This window comes from Biomphalaria glabrata, chromosome 4, assembly GCF_947242115.1.
Source record: "Biomphalaria glabrata chromosome 4, xgBioGlab47.1, whole genome shotgun sequence".
NCBI lineage: Eukaryota > Metazoa > Mollusca > Gastropoda > Planorbidae > Biomphalaria > Biomphalaria glabrata.
The window spans coordinates 5,490,385-5,505,731 of NC_074714.1; positions in this window are offsets into that span (position 1 = coordinate 5,490,385).

The following is a 15,347-nucleotide window of genomic DNA, read 5'->3' on the forward strand; positions in this document are numbered from 1 at the left end:
TAATGAATTCGTGTCGTTTTATGCTAATATATGGTTACGCAGACGTGAGACAGTGGGCGAGGTGAGGGGCGATGGCGATAGATGACCTGCAACTTCCTTTGGCATTTTTTTTTTTTTACAGAGAGGTACGCCTTAACTCTTTCTCTCCTAAGTGACGATACCAACGTAGATTCCACCAGAATGTGGTAAATAATTACGGAGAGAAAGAGTTAACAGGGTTGGTGGGTCGGGGGGAGGATTATCCTTTCGGTCATTCAATCTTTATCTTACGTTATGATGCTGTCTGAAAGTTTTCCCTTCTTAATTTTCTATATAGGCCTAAATAAACAAAAAAGACTTACCAAAAATGTATCAGTAAATAAATATAGATGTGTACAGATAAATATTTTTCGTTCAGGCAAACAAACGTTAATAACATAATAGTATTTTTACTGAATATTTATAATTAAAAAAATTAGAAAATAATAATTAAAAGAGGCCAGTATCCCAGAATAGAGGCAAAGCCCCCCAAAAAAAGAGCCAAAGAAAAGAGGGTAAAGCCAAAGGGCTCCTAGGATTTGACCTAGGATTTGATCTTACCTCCCCCCCCCCTTCCAATTTGTTTGGGGGGGATGAGGCTGCCAACATTGCTTTAGACCGATTTCTATGAAGATGGATTGCCGTACAATGCGCCTAACCGCTTGGGACGATACAAGTTGAAACCTAAATCTAGTGTCATTACAATTAAAACAAAAATAAAAAAAAACGAGCGTTTTTTTTTTTTTTGTTAAAAAAAAGGCAGCAATGAAAAATTTTGGTCTTCCAAGAGTTTTCCTTTTTAGTTTATTAACAAGGAACGTTCGACGCCAATTATCCGTCGTCTCTATGTACACAAACATACACCTGTTTTGAGATCTATTTCCAATGGAATAAAATAAAATGTGCATGAAATATAAATAATTGTAGGTAAATAGACATAAGTCAAAGACACAAAAATCTAATAATTGTTAAAATAAAAAAACTGAAAAAAAAAAAGAAATCTAAAAATTACGCTCTCTTTCTTTATGATATTTTAACGCAGACTTGCGTCACATTCTTCATGAGTGCTGCCCATTTATTTTGTCTACGTCACCAGTTAAAAGATTTTTTTTTCCTGAGGTCAAAATTAAAATGAGGCCTGAATTGAAATAACATTTATGAGGGGGGGGGGAAGGGTGAAAGTTTTGACCTGTGAGAAATGCAAATGACGTCATTATCTCGTTTCGTAAACCGGATCTGAGCGGCTTCTACTTCTGCATGTCAAACGGCACGATGTTTATTTTATTTGTTTGCTTTCTTTTATGTCCGATTCTTTTTTTTATGTTTCATGTAAGCTTAACCCCGTTTGACTGACTTAACGAACCAATCAAGATTAGCCAATCGGTTAGGATAAATGCACTTTCTATCTAGATCTCTAGCCAGAGGCCAAATATATAGAATCTAAATTCGGCTTAAATGCATTGAACTTTCCTCTCGGCCTAGACCGCTGTTGTGAGATAGTTATCACCTATAAACAAGGGATTAACTGCTATCCCTTATATGGGACGGACTAGCAGAGCGTTGAGCACAAATACAAAGACTGGGCGTATTCTAAGTCGCAGTTACAAAACATGTTTAAAAAAAAAGAGAATCAAACAAGCTGAAAACGGTCGAACAAGACTGCATCTCTATCGGATTGATCCTTATTTTAAACTCTTTCTTGTTTTTCCTTGAAGAGCTGAGCCTTAGCCCAGTTATAGCCCTAGACACAGAATAAGGATTTTATCCAGAGGCCAGAAATTCGTGCATACACCTGCCAACTAAAACAACACATTCAAAATTTCCGAGTCCGTTTCTTGCTCCTAACTGTGCAACAGTAACTTTAAATCTTCTATTTCGGAACCCCCCCCCCAAAAAAAAAGCTAACCCTTTGACAAAACAGAAAAAAAGAAAAGGCAAATGAGCTTTTAGGAAACACATTTCATACAAAACATAAAAAGAAAAGGCCAATGTGCTTTAAGGAAACACATTACATACAAAACAGAAAAAGAAAAGGCCAATGTGCTTTAAGGAAACACATTACATACAAAACAGAAAAAGAAAAGGCCAATGTGCTTTAAGGAAACACATTACATACAAAACAGAAAAAGAAAAGGCCAATGTGCTTTAAGGAAACACATTACATACTAAACAGAAAAAGAAAAGGCCAATGTGCTTTAAGGAAACACATTTCATACAAAACATAAAAAGAAAAGGCCAATGTGCTTTAAGGAAACACATTACATACAAAACAGAAAAAGAAAAGGCCAATGTGCTATCAGGAAACACATTTCATACAAAACAGAAAAAGAAAAGGCCAATGTGCTTTAAGGAAAAACATTTTGTACACCAATTGTAAGTTAGATAAGGCATTTTGCAATGAGACCTCTAGGAGTAAACATAGAATGGAAACCAAAGTTTTTCGTGGAACAGAGACCTTTATCTTGTACTTCTTTGTTCCTGATTGTTAGTTTTAAGTTTAAAATAATAATAATAATTAAAACATATATCAAATTTCATTGTTTGTTGCCTACAGGAAACTAAATAATCACAGAAGAAAACATCATAAAATACAATATGTCTTGTGGGCTTAAATTACAACATAAAATACAATATCTCTTGTGGGCTTAAATAACAAAATAAAATGCAACATCTATTGTGGGCTTATAGTACAGGCCAGGATAAACTATCGCGTGTGGGCTTAAATTATAACACAAAATTGACAATCTCCTGTTGGCTTACATAACATATAATTGTATATAATAATCACTTGCGGACTTACATCACAACACAATATCAGGATAGACTATCTCTTGTGGGATTATTTTAGAGTGCATACAATATTTCGTGTATGCTTCTGATATGTTTATTGTGTTTACCTTTCAAAACGTTCGGACCTACGGAGCGAATCTTTCAAAGTTCACCAAATTCTGTTGTAAACAAGAGTACCCTGGGGCCAGAATATTGAATTAACGCTTTCAGTTTATTTGTTGTTGTTGTTTATTTGTTTTTTTACACCGGATGTCAGTTACCCATTAGCAAGAGTTATTTGTACTTGAGTAACAATCTATGAAAAGAAAAGTTTGTTAACTTAATACATCGATATTTAAATAAATAAATAAAATAAATTATGGCTTTTATATAGCGCTACTTTCATGTTTATAGCATGCTCAGAGCGCTTTGGTCCAATTATCAGTTGTGGACCAGTGGGGAAAGGGGGGGAGGGGTATTCAAATAATTGAATTGCTCCAAAGATGGCGCGAACTTAACTAAACTTATATAGTTTTAACCACAAACCTATATAAATAATGCCCATGGTGTAAAAGTACACACCACCGGTTTTATCCCCTCTGACGTCATTTCCTTTTAAAAAACATATTCGCACGTTTTTACATTTGCACCGTTTGCACCCAGACCCCCCCCCAACACTAATATTTACCTAAAGTTTATTAAGATCATATAATTCGTGGGAGTCTCTGCCCAGAGGTCTGCTTGCTGTAGCAACTAAAGAATTTATCTTATGTACAGTGCTGTTGGTACAATGTTTGTACATGTTTCGGATGTTCCTTCAGAGTGGAAAATAATCAACATCCTAGCCCAAACCTTCCGAAGGACTGTTAGGGATAGAGAGAGAGAGTGTGTGTGTGTGTGTGTTTCCTAGGTGACAATGATGAGAGGTTAGGTGATTGGTTGTTGGCAGTGCGGATCAGCGCGATGAAATAGGATCTGATATGTCGTAATTGGGTTAAGAATTGGTGACGATCCTAGGCCGCCAGAGTGTACAGACGTGTTTTTATTGTGAGTTACATTTGTTTAAATATCAGTTTTATTTCAGCTCAAGTTGAATTTGTCTATATTGTCATAAAACTTATATTTATTTTTTTCACAAAAGAAGTTTATTCGTGTTATTTCAAGTTTTCCAATTTACATTTAATTGTTAAAGGTTTTATAATATTCTCTTATAAATTGACCCTCTGTGCGTCGTGTTAAAAAAATCTCAATACAGTGTAATGTAACAAATTTTCATAAATAATGTAATAGCCTACATCCGTAGAAAGTGCTACTAGATCTAGTAGGAGTCATCTTTTCATGGGCTACACACTTAGCGATTAAAAAGCAAAATAGGGCCTATACTTCCTATCAAAAATATAGAGCTCACTGTATGCATGTATGCATGTGTACAGTTATTGAAGCTCCAACTTAATGGAATGATTTTGAGGACAGGAATTGGATACCCATCATATGATATGTAATTGCATATAAATGCGCAGTTTATTTTGACACACAGACCGCCCCTGGGACCAAGCCATGCTGACAGTACAATATGTAGAGAACGCACTTTTATTTTCAGCTTTCAAATTATATCTTCAGTAAAAAAAAAAAAATTACAAAGATTAAGAAAACACAGATCTTGATTAATCTGCTCGGTGTGTGGTATTGATTGTAAGGCTAGGCCCTTGGAGATTATTTCTGTGTGTATGCCCAGCTAACAGGCGCAAGGATCTATCAGTTTCAGTTCGTACTTCGCCCTTGCAGTTCTGCGCACTAATCTACAGTTTTGTTTCTTTGAAAGATAATAATTTGTTTCTTCTATTTACTCGGAATTCTACAACGATGTATTTTTAGACCTATGCATTAAAGTGTCCTGTACAACTAAATTGACCTTTGAACTTGTAGAGACCTAAGTAGCACGTGATGTTAAGTTTACATTTTTTTTCCATGATTAAATACATGTGAACGTGTCATGTTGCAGCGAGTATAATTATATATATATATATATATATATATATATATATATATATATATATATATATATAAACCTATGGGGCACCACACATGATCTTTTGACCGTCTTTCTCCATTTCTCTGTGTCTTTCGCCTTGGATAGAATCTATATCTTTCAATGGCAGGCCCGTCCATTCTTTTATGTTGTCTTCCCATCGCTCTCTCTGTCTGCCTCTCTTTCTTTTTCCTGGTACTGTTCCCTGAAGTAAAAGATAAATTTATAGTCTCATTGACAAGTTTAAAATCATACTCAGCATCACAGTAGCATTATTCCAATCTGGAATTCTAACGCATTATTTCTGTTTAACAGCTAGAATACACTTTAAAAAAAAATCAAAATGTCTTCTAGATTAATAAAATGAATTTAGATAGACCTTTAAAAATGCATCGCATATAGCTTTTATTTCTCTCTATTTTTTTTAAACAGAAGACGCCATCGTAGTAAACATATGTTGGAGATTAAAAAATGAATCGAAGTGTGAGATAGAGGTTGCGCCACTCACTGTTGCGGGTGATTAGGGCTCTGTGTTTTTATCTGTGAATGCCTTGGTATTAATGAGGCCGAAAATATTGTAAATTTTAAAGAGAGAGTAGCAATAATTATATACAATCTCAACTGGATGGAAAAACCATGAACCTTAGAGAAACAAAGAGAAAAGAGGCAAATTAGAGAGAGAAAGAAAGAAAGAGATAAAAAGGAAGAAAGACAGAAAAAGAGAAGGACAGGAGGAAAGAGAGCGAGAGAAAGAGATAAAGAGGAAGAGAGAAAAGAGAGAGGACAGAAGGGAAGAGAGCGAGAGAAAGAGATAAAGAGGGAGAGAGTAAAGAGAGAGGACAGAAGGGAAGAGAGCGAGAGAAAGAGATAAAGAGGAAGAGAGAAAAGAGAGAGGACAGAAGGGAAGAGAGCGAGAGAAAGAGAGAAAGAGGAAGAGAGAAAAGAGAGAGGACAGAAGGGAAGAGAGAGAGAGAAAGAGATAAAGAGGAAGAGAGAAAAGAGAGAGGACAGAAGGGAAGAGAGCGAGAGAAAGAGATTAAGAGGAAGAGAGAAAAGAGAGAGGACAGAAGGGAAGAGAGAGAGAGAAAGAGGAAGAGAGAAAAGAGAGAGAGAGAGAGAAAGAGAAAGAAAGAGAGAAAAGAGAGAGAGAGAAAGAGAGAAAGAGGAAGAGAGAAAAGAGAGAGAAAGAGAGAAAGAGAAAGAAAGAGAGAAAAGAGAGATAAATGACAGAAAGAATGAAACCGAGAGAGATACAAGAAAAAGAAAACAAAGTGATAGGGGTAGATGGAGAGTGAAAGAGATGCCGAGATGGTGTGTGAAAATAAAACAAAGAATAGAGACAGAAAGAGAGAAGTAACAAAAGAGAGAATGAACAAAAGTGAGAAGAAAGAAAAGAGACATACATGGAGAGAGTTGGAGATTGAAAGAGTAAAGGGAAAGAGAAGGAAACAGGCAAGAGAGTAATGAAAAGAAGGAAGACAGAAAGAAATAGAGAGATAGAGACATGGGAAAGAGAGAAAAAAAGAGAGAAAGAGAGAAAGAGGAAAAGGGAATGAGAAAGAGGAAGGGAGGAAGGAAGATAAAAAACAAAGTAGTGACAAGTTTACTGTTTACTGTTTTCGAAGATAGAGCACCAGACATGTAGCTGTATTAAATAAATGAACTGAACAGCACTAAGTAGACAGCTGTTTAAATCTGGTACAACAAAAATAGTGCTGACATGCAGAAACATACGGATACAGATTTCCAAACGCATCGAGAATAGGACACTTAAAACCCTGGATATTCGGACCGGCACTATAAATCACACTCATGTAGACAGTTGCATTGTATCTGTTTCCAAGATAACTCGGAGCTTATACAAGTTCACTTTAAACAACAACCAGCAATGATTAGAGCTATAAACCAAACTGGGTGTCCTACATTTCTGACATTTCTTTAAGATGTCATGTCTCTTTTTTATGGTCTTGTCTTCTTCTCTGTAGGCCTTTCCTTTCTGCAGGGAACAGTTCCAGGGAAGAGAATGGCAGACAAAAGAAGCGGTAGTAAAAGAAAATCAAGAAACGAACGGGCCTGTCAATGAAAGAAACTCTTAAGTCTGGACAAAAAGGGAAAGGAATGGCGAGAAATGGTCAACTAATCAAGTGTGGTGCCCCCACAGTCCAGAAGACTAAGGTACATGTGTAAAATGAAGTTATATATGAGATTACTTGTCTGTGTATTAAGTATAAGATACATTTAAGAAATGACCTATTCTCAGAAATAAAGGAACGACTAGCGGCAGGCAACAGAGCTTTCTTTATCACACAACAATTACTTACAAGCAAACTTATATCTAAGAAAACAAAGAAAAATATCTACAAAACAATGTAAGTCCAGTAGCCAGTCCAGTAACCAGTCCAGTAGCCAGTCCAGTAGTCATGTTTGCAAGTCAAAGTCAGACGACGAATACGATGGATTGATGATGAAGAGGCAGATCTACAACAGCCAAGAGTTCGAGCTTAGATAGTTCAAAATGGAAAAATGTGTTGAAGAAGGCAAGGGGCTGTAGTGGGATGTACCTTATAAAAGACAGGTGTATTGAAGAATCTTTATCGCAGTGAGAGCTGGGCAACTTACATGCGTCAAGAACACAGATTAAATAGCTTCCGCCTACCCTGCCTGCGACGCATAATGTGCATCTCCTGGAGGGATCGTGTCACCAACCAGGAAGTTTTGACACGGGCCAACATACACAGCATCTATGCTCTCCTTCAACAGAGAAGACTACGCTGGCTCGGTCATGTCACTCGCATGCCAGATGGAAGAATCCCTAAAGACATCCTATACGCTGAGCTTGCAGAGGGAGTCAGACCCAAGGGCCGCCCAAGACTAACCTACAGAGATGTCTGCAAGCGAGACATGAGAGCAAAGGGCATTGACCAAAGTATGTGGGAGGACATAGCCCAAGACCGGACTGCATGGAGACAGAATGTACGTGCTGGTACGAAATTCCCCGAATGCAAGAGAAACGAAGCTGCGTCAGCCAAGAGAAAGAAAAAGAAATCTTCCCTGTCAGCTAGCCCTAGGACAGATGAATATACTTGCACGAACTGTGGCAAACTCTGTCACTCCAGAATAGGCTTGATCAGTCACTCCAGATTGTGCCCCATCTTAAGACCTGACAAGACCTAACCAAAGCCAGTGACTCATCTAGGCGCATCCATTGTCTTCCGAGACAGAAGGAGCCATATATTGAAGAATCTAGTCTCTTTCAATGAATTTGTCTCTTTCTATTAGATGTCTTCTATACTAACTAGATGTCTTGTCTTTAAACTATTTCCAACTCAACTGTCTTTACTGATCTCATCTCATCTGTCCTTGAACTTTCCTTGTATGGGTGCTGTGACAGTCCGGGAGTCCGGGCAGCCATATCCCTTCACTTCTACCGGTCAGCAGCTGTGCTTAGCAGAATATAACATGACCTAATATTAGATAAGAAAATGTATAAAGGCCTATAATAAAAAAGCGAAGCTATAAAATAATTAATCCTGCACGAAAATACAAAACTTAATGTGCCAGCTGGCAAGTGAATGGTGTTCGCTACGTCTCGCAACAAAATGTGATGAAATGCTTAGAATGAAATTTGAAAAAGAATGTTTGCTAGAAGATATGGGTGACAGGTCAACGCGTTAAGCCTATCGCTGATCGGTCTCATGGCTAGGTTGAAAGCCTAGTAGAGATTGCTTATCAATTGCTACCAGCTTCTATATGCAAGCCTTCTTATTCGATAACTATAATGCTTTTTTTTTTCAATGTCAAAACGAAATCTTATCCAATGTATACATGTCCACACAAATATACTAGCCTAATTCCAGCTGTATAGTTTTATCTTAGCTGTAGTATACTGAACTGTCAGACTTACGTCACTATCTGTTAGAAGCAGAAGCGATAAATGACAATTAATAATCATAATAATAAAGCTTGTCTTGAGTTCTAAGTTTAATGATGAGTGCTGTATTTCACTTAAATTAAATTTAGATTGGCCCTAGATCAGTTTCCCTCACTTTAGTTTCAAAATTTAGGTATGTACTTAGAGGATGGCGTTATTACGTTAAAATAAAACAACATATGTGATCACGGCATTGCATCTTTTCGTATGTAATCCGCCAATGTTGACTAGACAAGCCGCCATAAAGGTTCACAACACTAGTCTGTTTTGAAGCCCACATTATCAGTTGGTGATACAGAGTGGATTAGAGTGTGACATACATCCAGGCACAAGTATCGTGACTGACCCATTAAAAACCTATCTGATAATCATGATAGCCCCCACGGTGCTGTACAGTTACTGGACATGACGCCTGCGGCGCAAAACACAACGAGTCGGTTTTGAAAGGATTTTCTCCAACCTTTATCATATTGGTTTATTTAGACTTCAGTTGTTTTGCTGTTATGGCGACACGGTGTCGCCAGTGAGATCAGCTACTAGCAACGGCATCAGCTTCGTCACAGCTGGTAAACAAGGTTTTTAAAAATTGTCACTAAAGGAAAGAGACAAATTAAGCGAGGTCGTCCTTGTTTCCTTGTTTCGGAATTCATTTCCAAGCGGTTCTCGGTAAGCGTCAGTCACATTGTCCTCATCTTGCACAAAAATAGTATTGAAGAGGTGGATTTTCATTGTTTTGTTAGTTATGCTTAATATATAGACTAAGTATCCTATAATCATTTCAAGAAAGTAATGTATAAGTTTTTTTTTTGTTTCAGTTGACATGTTAATAACACAATAGAGTTTGCCAATTAAACAAAGATCAATAGTTTATAACCCAACAGTTTATAGATTGTATTCATTCAGTTAACCCTAAACAGACAAACGAATGTGCAGAAATCCTTGAATGGAAGGTCAGAGACAATACAAGACACTAACTACAAGACATATAAGGGAATTAGATGGCCAGATACACTTATGACAACTTGATGGCCAGAGTCACTATAAAAACTTATGACAACTTGATAGCCAGAGTCACTATAAAGACTTATGACAACTTGATAGCCAGAGTCACTATAAAGACTTATGACAACTTGATGGCCAGAGTCACTATAAAAACGTATGACAACTTGATAGCCAGAGTCACTATAAAGACTTATGACAACTTGATGGCCAGAGTCACTATAAAGACTTATGACAACATGATGGCCAGAGTCACTATAAAGACTTATGACAACTTGATGGCCAGAGTCACTATAAAGACTTATGACAACTTGATGGCCAGAGTCACTATAAAGACTTATGACAACTTGATGGCCAGAGTCACTATAAAGACTTATGACAACTTGATGGCCAGAGTCACTATAAAGACTTATGACAACTTGATGGCCAGAGTCACTATAAAGACTTATGACAACTTGATGGCCAGAGTCAGTATAAAGACTTATGACAACTTGATGGCCAGAGTCACTATAAAGACTTATGACAACTTGATGGCCAGAGTCAGTATAAAGACTTATGACAACTTGATGGCCAGAGTCACTATAAAGACTTGTGACAACTTGATGGCCAGAGTCACTATAAAGACTTATGACAACTTGATGGCCAGAGTCACTATAAAGACTTATGACAACTTGATGGCCAGAGTCACTATAAAGACTTATGACAACTTGATGGCCAGAGTCAGTATAAAGACTTATGACAACTTGATGGCCAGAGTCACTATAAAGACTTATGACAACTTGATGGCCAGAGTCACTATAAAGACTTATGACAACCTGATGGCCAGAGACACCATGAGACATATATAGCAACTTGACAAATTGTTAAATGGATGGAGCTCGTTAACACGTTGTCAGGCCCCCTCCCCTGCCCCCATTTTGTTCGTTCAAAGTGTCTGATAATCTTAGCAGCATCTCTTATCATTGCCTCGTTTGACATGTAATAACCGAAATGAACGAAATGTATCAATCCGCTTATCTAACATTTGTAGACATGGAGACTGTACACGGACTATTTAATGACGTCACTAGGTGAATGTAGAAAAAAAAAAGTCCCAACAATTCCATTTCTTCTGTCTTCAATCCTGACGCAGGATTCACGCTTTTTAAAACTCAACATTAGCGCTGGGCGATCATATTCTCCCGTATACATAGATTGGCTAATAACTACATTCTTCTTCTTGAAGTGTAACATAGTGCAACACATCCCAAACCAGTGGCGAAGCTAGGGTGGGGGGAGGAGGGGGAACTTGAAAATCCCCCGAGGCCCCAACTTGATGGGGGCCCCTAAATTAGTGTTTTTTACTTTAAATATTAAATATTACGCAAAATGCGAGGCCCCCCAAAAAAGTCTATCCCCCCCCCCCAGGTCCCGAAATGATGGCGAATTCCTAGATGCGCCCCTGTCCCAAACCAACTAGTTTTGCTTTTAACTTAGCGATAAATGCCTTGGGACTCAGGCAAACTGTTATCTGCTGCATCTTGAGTAACAAGTACTTGATAAAACGTTACATAGCGCACACTGAGGCTGTCAAGGTTGGGATCCTGAAGTTACCAAAACTTCTGATGTGTCAAGATAATTAGTTAATGTATTTTGTTTGGTCTGCTTTTTTGCAGCATTTGAGACTATTTCTAGATCTAAATCCTGTTACTTCAAATAGGCTTTTATACACAATAAGATTTGTATTATCATGTATTTAATATAACTTTTCCCGCTCTATAGCTTTTGTACTTGAAAAATAAGGTATTCTTTAAAGCTCTTGCTTTCTATAGGGCAGATGTTGTAACAAAAAATGTTTATATAGCCAACGGTTAAAGAGTGTGACATACTCAACTAATGTCAGATGCCCATTCAAGTTTGGTGGAATCAGGGACGTCCTAAAAATCCCGAAATTCGGTCTTCACCGAGTTTCAAACCTGAGAACCCTGTATTAGGAAGCCAAGAAGTTTACCACTCAGCCACCACCCTGTAAATACAAAGCACGTCCAATATTCTAATGGTATGCGGTGTTGACTGTCGTCACAATCGTCCCGAGTTTGAACCTTCCCCTTGATTACAAAAGAGGTTTAAGCTAGGATGCATTATTCATATCTGAAAGAATCTCTGAAACGTTCAAGTTGAGTTGATATTCATTTTGTCGCAAGCGTTCTTAAAGCGATTATTTCATAGGGAAGTATAAAACGCAGACCATGCTATGGACAATAATGCCATTACTCAAAATTTTTTTTTTTCAAGTTAGTACCACTGATTTCTACAAAAGAAAATATCTGTACGTCTCATGTAATCGATTCCCTCCTTTTGTTTCCTTTTAGCGCTATAGAATTTAATAGATAAGGTAACTGGAAATTATGTGGTCAATCTATCTACATTATTTAATGTTTCTTTAAGTCCAAAAAATTAAGGAAAAATGTAATAGTTTGGGTGGCTACGCATTTTCAGTTATGAGCTACTTATTTTGCCAACGAAGACATAGGCATTATCTGAAAGTAGGCTGTTGATAAGTTCGCTGTCTTTGTAAAAGCAGTAGCTTCCCTTTTTGTGTTTCCGAGACATATGTAAGACTGTTTACAGGCTGTCACATTCGGAAGCCATATGGTCTCTCAATGCTTATGATCGCAAGCTTTCGACTGAGTTGATTTTTTCTTCTTCTTCTTCCTCGTTCTCATTGTTATGTCGGAACGTCCAGATGACTAGACCAATGCAGGCCCTAGGTTGAGCATCATTTGGTTTCTGGTATGCGGTCTTCCTGTATATGGAATAGGTTCAGTGCAGCTGTCATTTAATTTGTGCTTCCAAAAAAAAATCAAGAGTAGCGCATATAGGCACAGATTGAACACATTGGACATTTGGAAATAGTAAACTTCGATTACTTTAAGGGATATTAGAATACGCGTTCTCTGTTTGGAACCCCAAGTTATGAAGTGTGAGTGTATGAATTGTGTATGAAGTTTGTGTGTATGAAGTGTGTATGAAGTGTGTCTGCTTCTATGGTGACAGTGAGAAGTAAACGATTGGTTGGCGGCTATGCAGTGCGAATGATGCAAGTTAAGCGGCACTGTCGTCAGCTGTGCCAGAGCGAAAAGACGTGTTTTTTTGAGTGAGTTAAGATTTTATTTAAAATACCATCTTATATTATTGCTTAACTCTACTGCATTTATTTCAAGTTTAATTAGACTGTATTGTAATAATATATATATATATATATATTCTTATCTTATCTTCTATAATACAGACGTTACTTCAAAAAAGAAGATGATTACGTCCTACGCGTCATGCATTTAGTCATGCATATTAACCAATGACTTAAATTCTGCCAAGTCACTGGTTTTCCTGGCTAGCTCAGGCAACCCATTCCATGCTCACTTATAGCTCTAGGGAAGAAGGGGTATTTGTATAAATTTGTCCTAGCATATGGGACGAGGAATGTGCCTTTATCTTTGTGTCTTTCAGATTATTTTATTAAATTTTGTATATGAAGATTATGGTTCAGTTTTTTATGTATAATTGCTACTTTACTTTTGAGTCTTCTGTCCTGAAGGCTTTCTAAATTTAGTGATTTTACTAAAGGTGTTACTCTAGTCAAATGTGAATATTCGTTTGTTATATATATGTAATATATATATATATATATATATATATATATATATATATATATATATATATATATATATATATATATATATATATATATATATATATATATATTTGTACACAAAAGAACAATATTAAAGTTATTTTAAGCTTTTACAAATTAAAATATAATACATAATACGTCTGCAGCGGTTTAGTTGTCTACCAGCTATCAGAGGTTTGGTGCTACTAGTCAACAAGTCTCTACGCAAGTAAACGAAGAAGATTAGAACAGGCGCAAAAAAGAGACGAGTTTTGTAACAAACAAATAGTCATTTTTTTTTTAATCACTCAATTTAAAGACACTTCAGGACAGAAAAACTAAAAAGTAAAAGTAGCGATAATACCTAAAACACTAAACCATAGCTTACAAATAGAAAAACATAAACACAACGTAAAAAAATACTTAGAAAGACACAAAGATAAAGACATATTTCTTATTCCTTATGCTAGGTCAAACTCATAAAGGGCTCCTTCTTCCCTAGTTTCATTAGACCATGGAGCTGGTTGCTTGAATCAGGAAAACCAAAGACTTAGCAATCAGAGTTTAAGACTAATAAACACACACAGCTAGATAAGCTTTTTTTTCTGTTATAGGCACGTCTGTGATATTAAGATTTAAATCCCGATGGAGACCATAATGTCTCGAAAACTAGCTTTTGAAATATGTTATCTTACTGTAATAAAATTGGTAAATGTTTCTGGGAATATTTCATTCTTCGCTATATATAAATCTATATAATATCTAAATCTATAGAGGAGGACAAAAGCATAAAATAGATCTGAAAGGAAAAGATGAGTCACTGCATCTCAACACAAAGGGGGAAAAAAAACGCCTTGTGGGATCAGACATAAGATAAAATCCCATCAAATCACAAACATTTTTTTTTCTGACAGACTTCTCTGACTCAACAATTAACATCAAATTTGAACCCCATTAATCAACTCAGTTTGTATCCTATCGCCATTAATTGTGCGTAGTTGTATCTGCGTATAGGTCTATATTGGCGACAGAACATCATAGTCTTTGCCCGTCTCCTAAACAAACTTACGAATTCTCATTGGTTCTTTTTTCTGGCCAGATTTTTTCAACAATGGTGTTTAAAACTTTTTTTTAAAAAAAAAAAGCTAAATTATGTTTACTCTATATTTTGAATACAAATATTTTGAAATGTTTATTTTATTGTGTCATGTAAATTTAATGGTAAAGCGCTATTTAATTACATAAAATAAAATCAAGTTTTAAGACATTAGTCAGGTGTTGAGTTAGAAGTTCAGATAAAATTGTCAGGTTTTAAGATAGTCAAATGATAAGCTAGTCAGCTGTTGAGATAGCCAATTTATACAATTGTCAAGTTTTAAGGCATTAGTCAGGTGTTGAGTTAGAAGTTAAGATAGCTAGTTTATAAAATTGTCAGGTTTTAAGACAGCCAGGGGATGACTTAGTCAGGTGTTGAAACACGCTTTAAAATAGTCATGTGTCTAGTCAGCTGTTAAGATAGATGTTAAGATAGGCAGGCGTTAAAATAGCCAGTTTATGAAATAGTCAGATTTTAAGATAACCATGTTTCAAGATAGCCAGGTGATAAGCTAGTCATATTTTATGATAGTGAGGTGTTAAATAGTCTCAAGTTTGAATATGGCAGGCTGTTAAGATAACCATGTTTTACAATAGTCAGGTGTTATTTATTGCCCTGTAGATATCAAGCGATGTTTAGATGCTCAGAGGTTTACTTTGCAATTGAAAGCAGCCTTATCCTATATTTTCTTATTCAGGGCATTCGTGTAACGGCAATATTGTGAGAACTAATTTTTTTTTTACCGCGGTCTTAGTGAGAGCTTCTATAATAGACATTGACATGTTTTATATAAATCTTAAGATGCTTGTAATAAAGATAAACAATAAAAATCTAAAGAGGCTTGTGGTAAGTA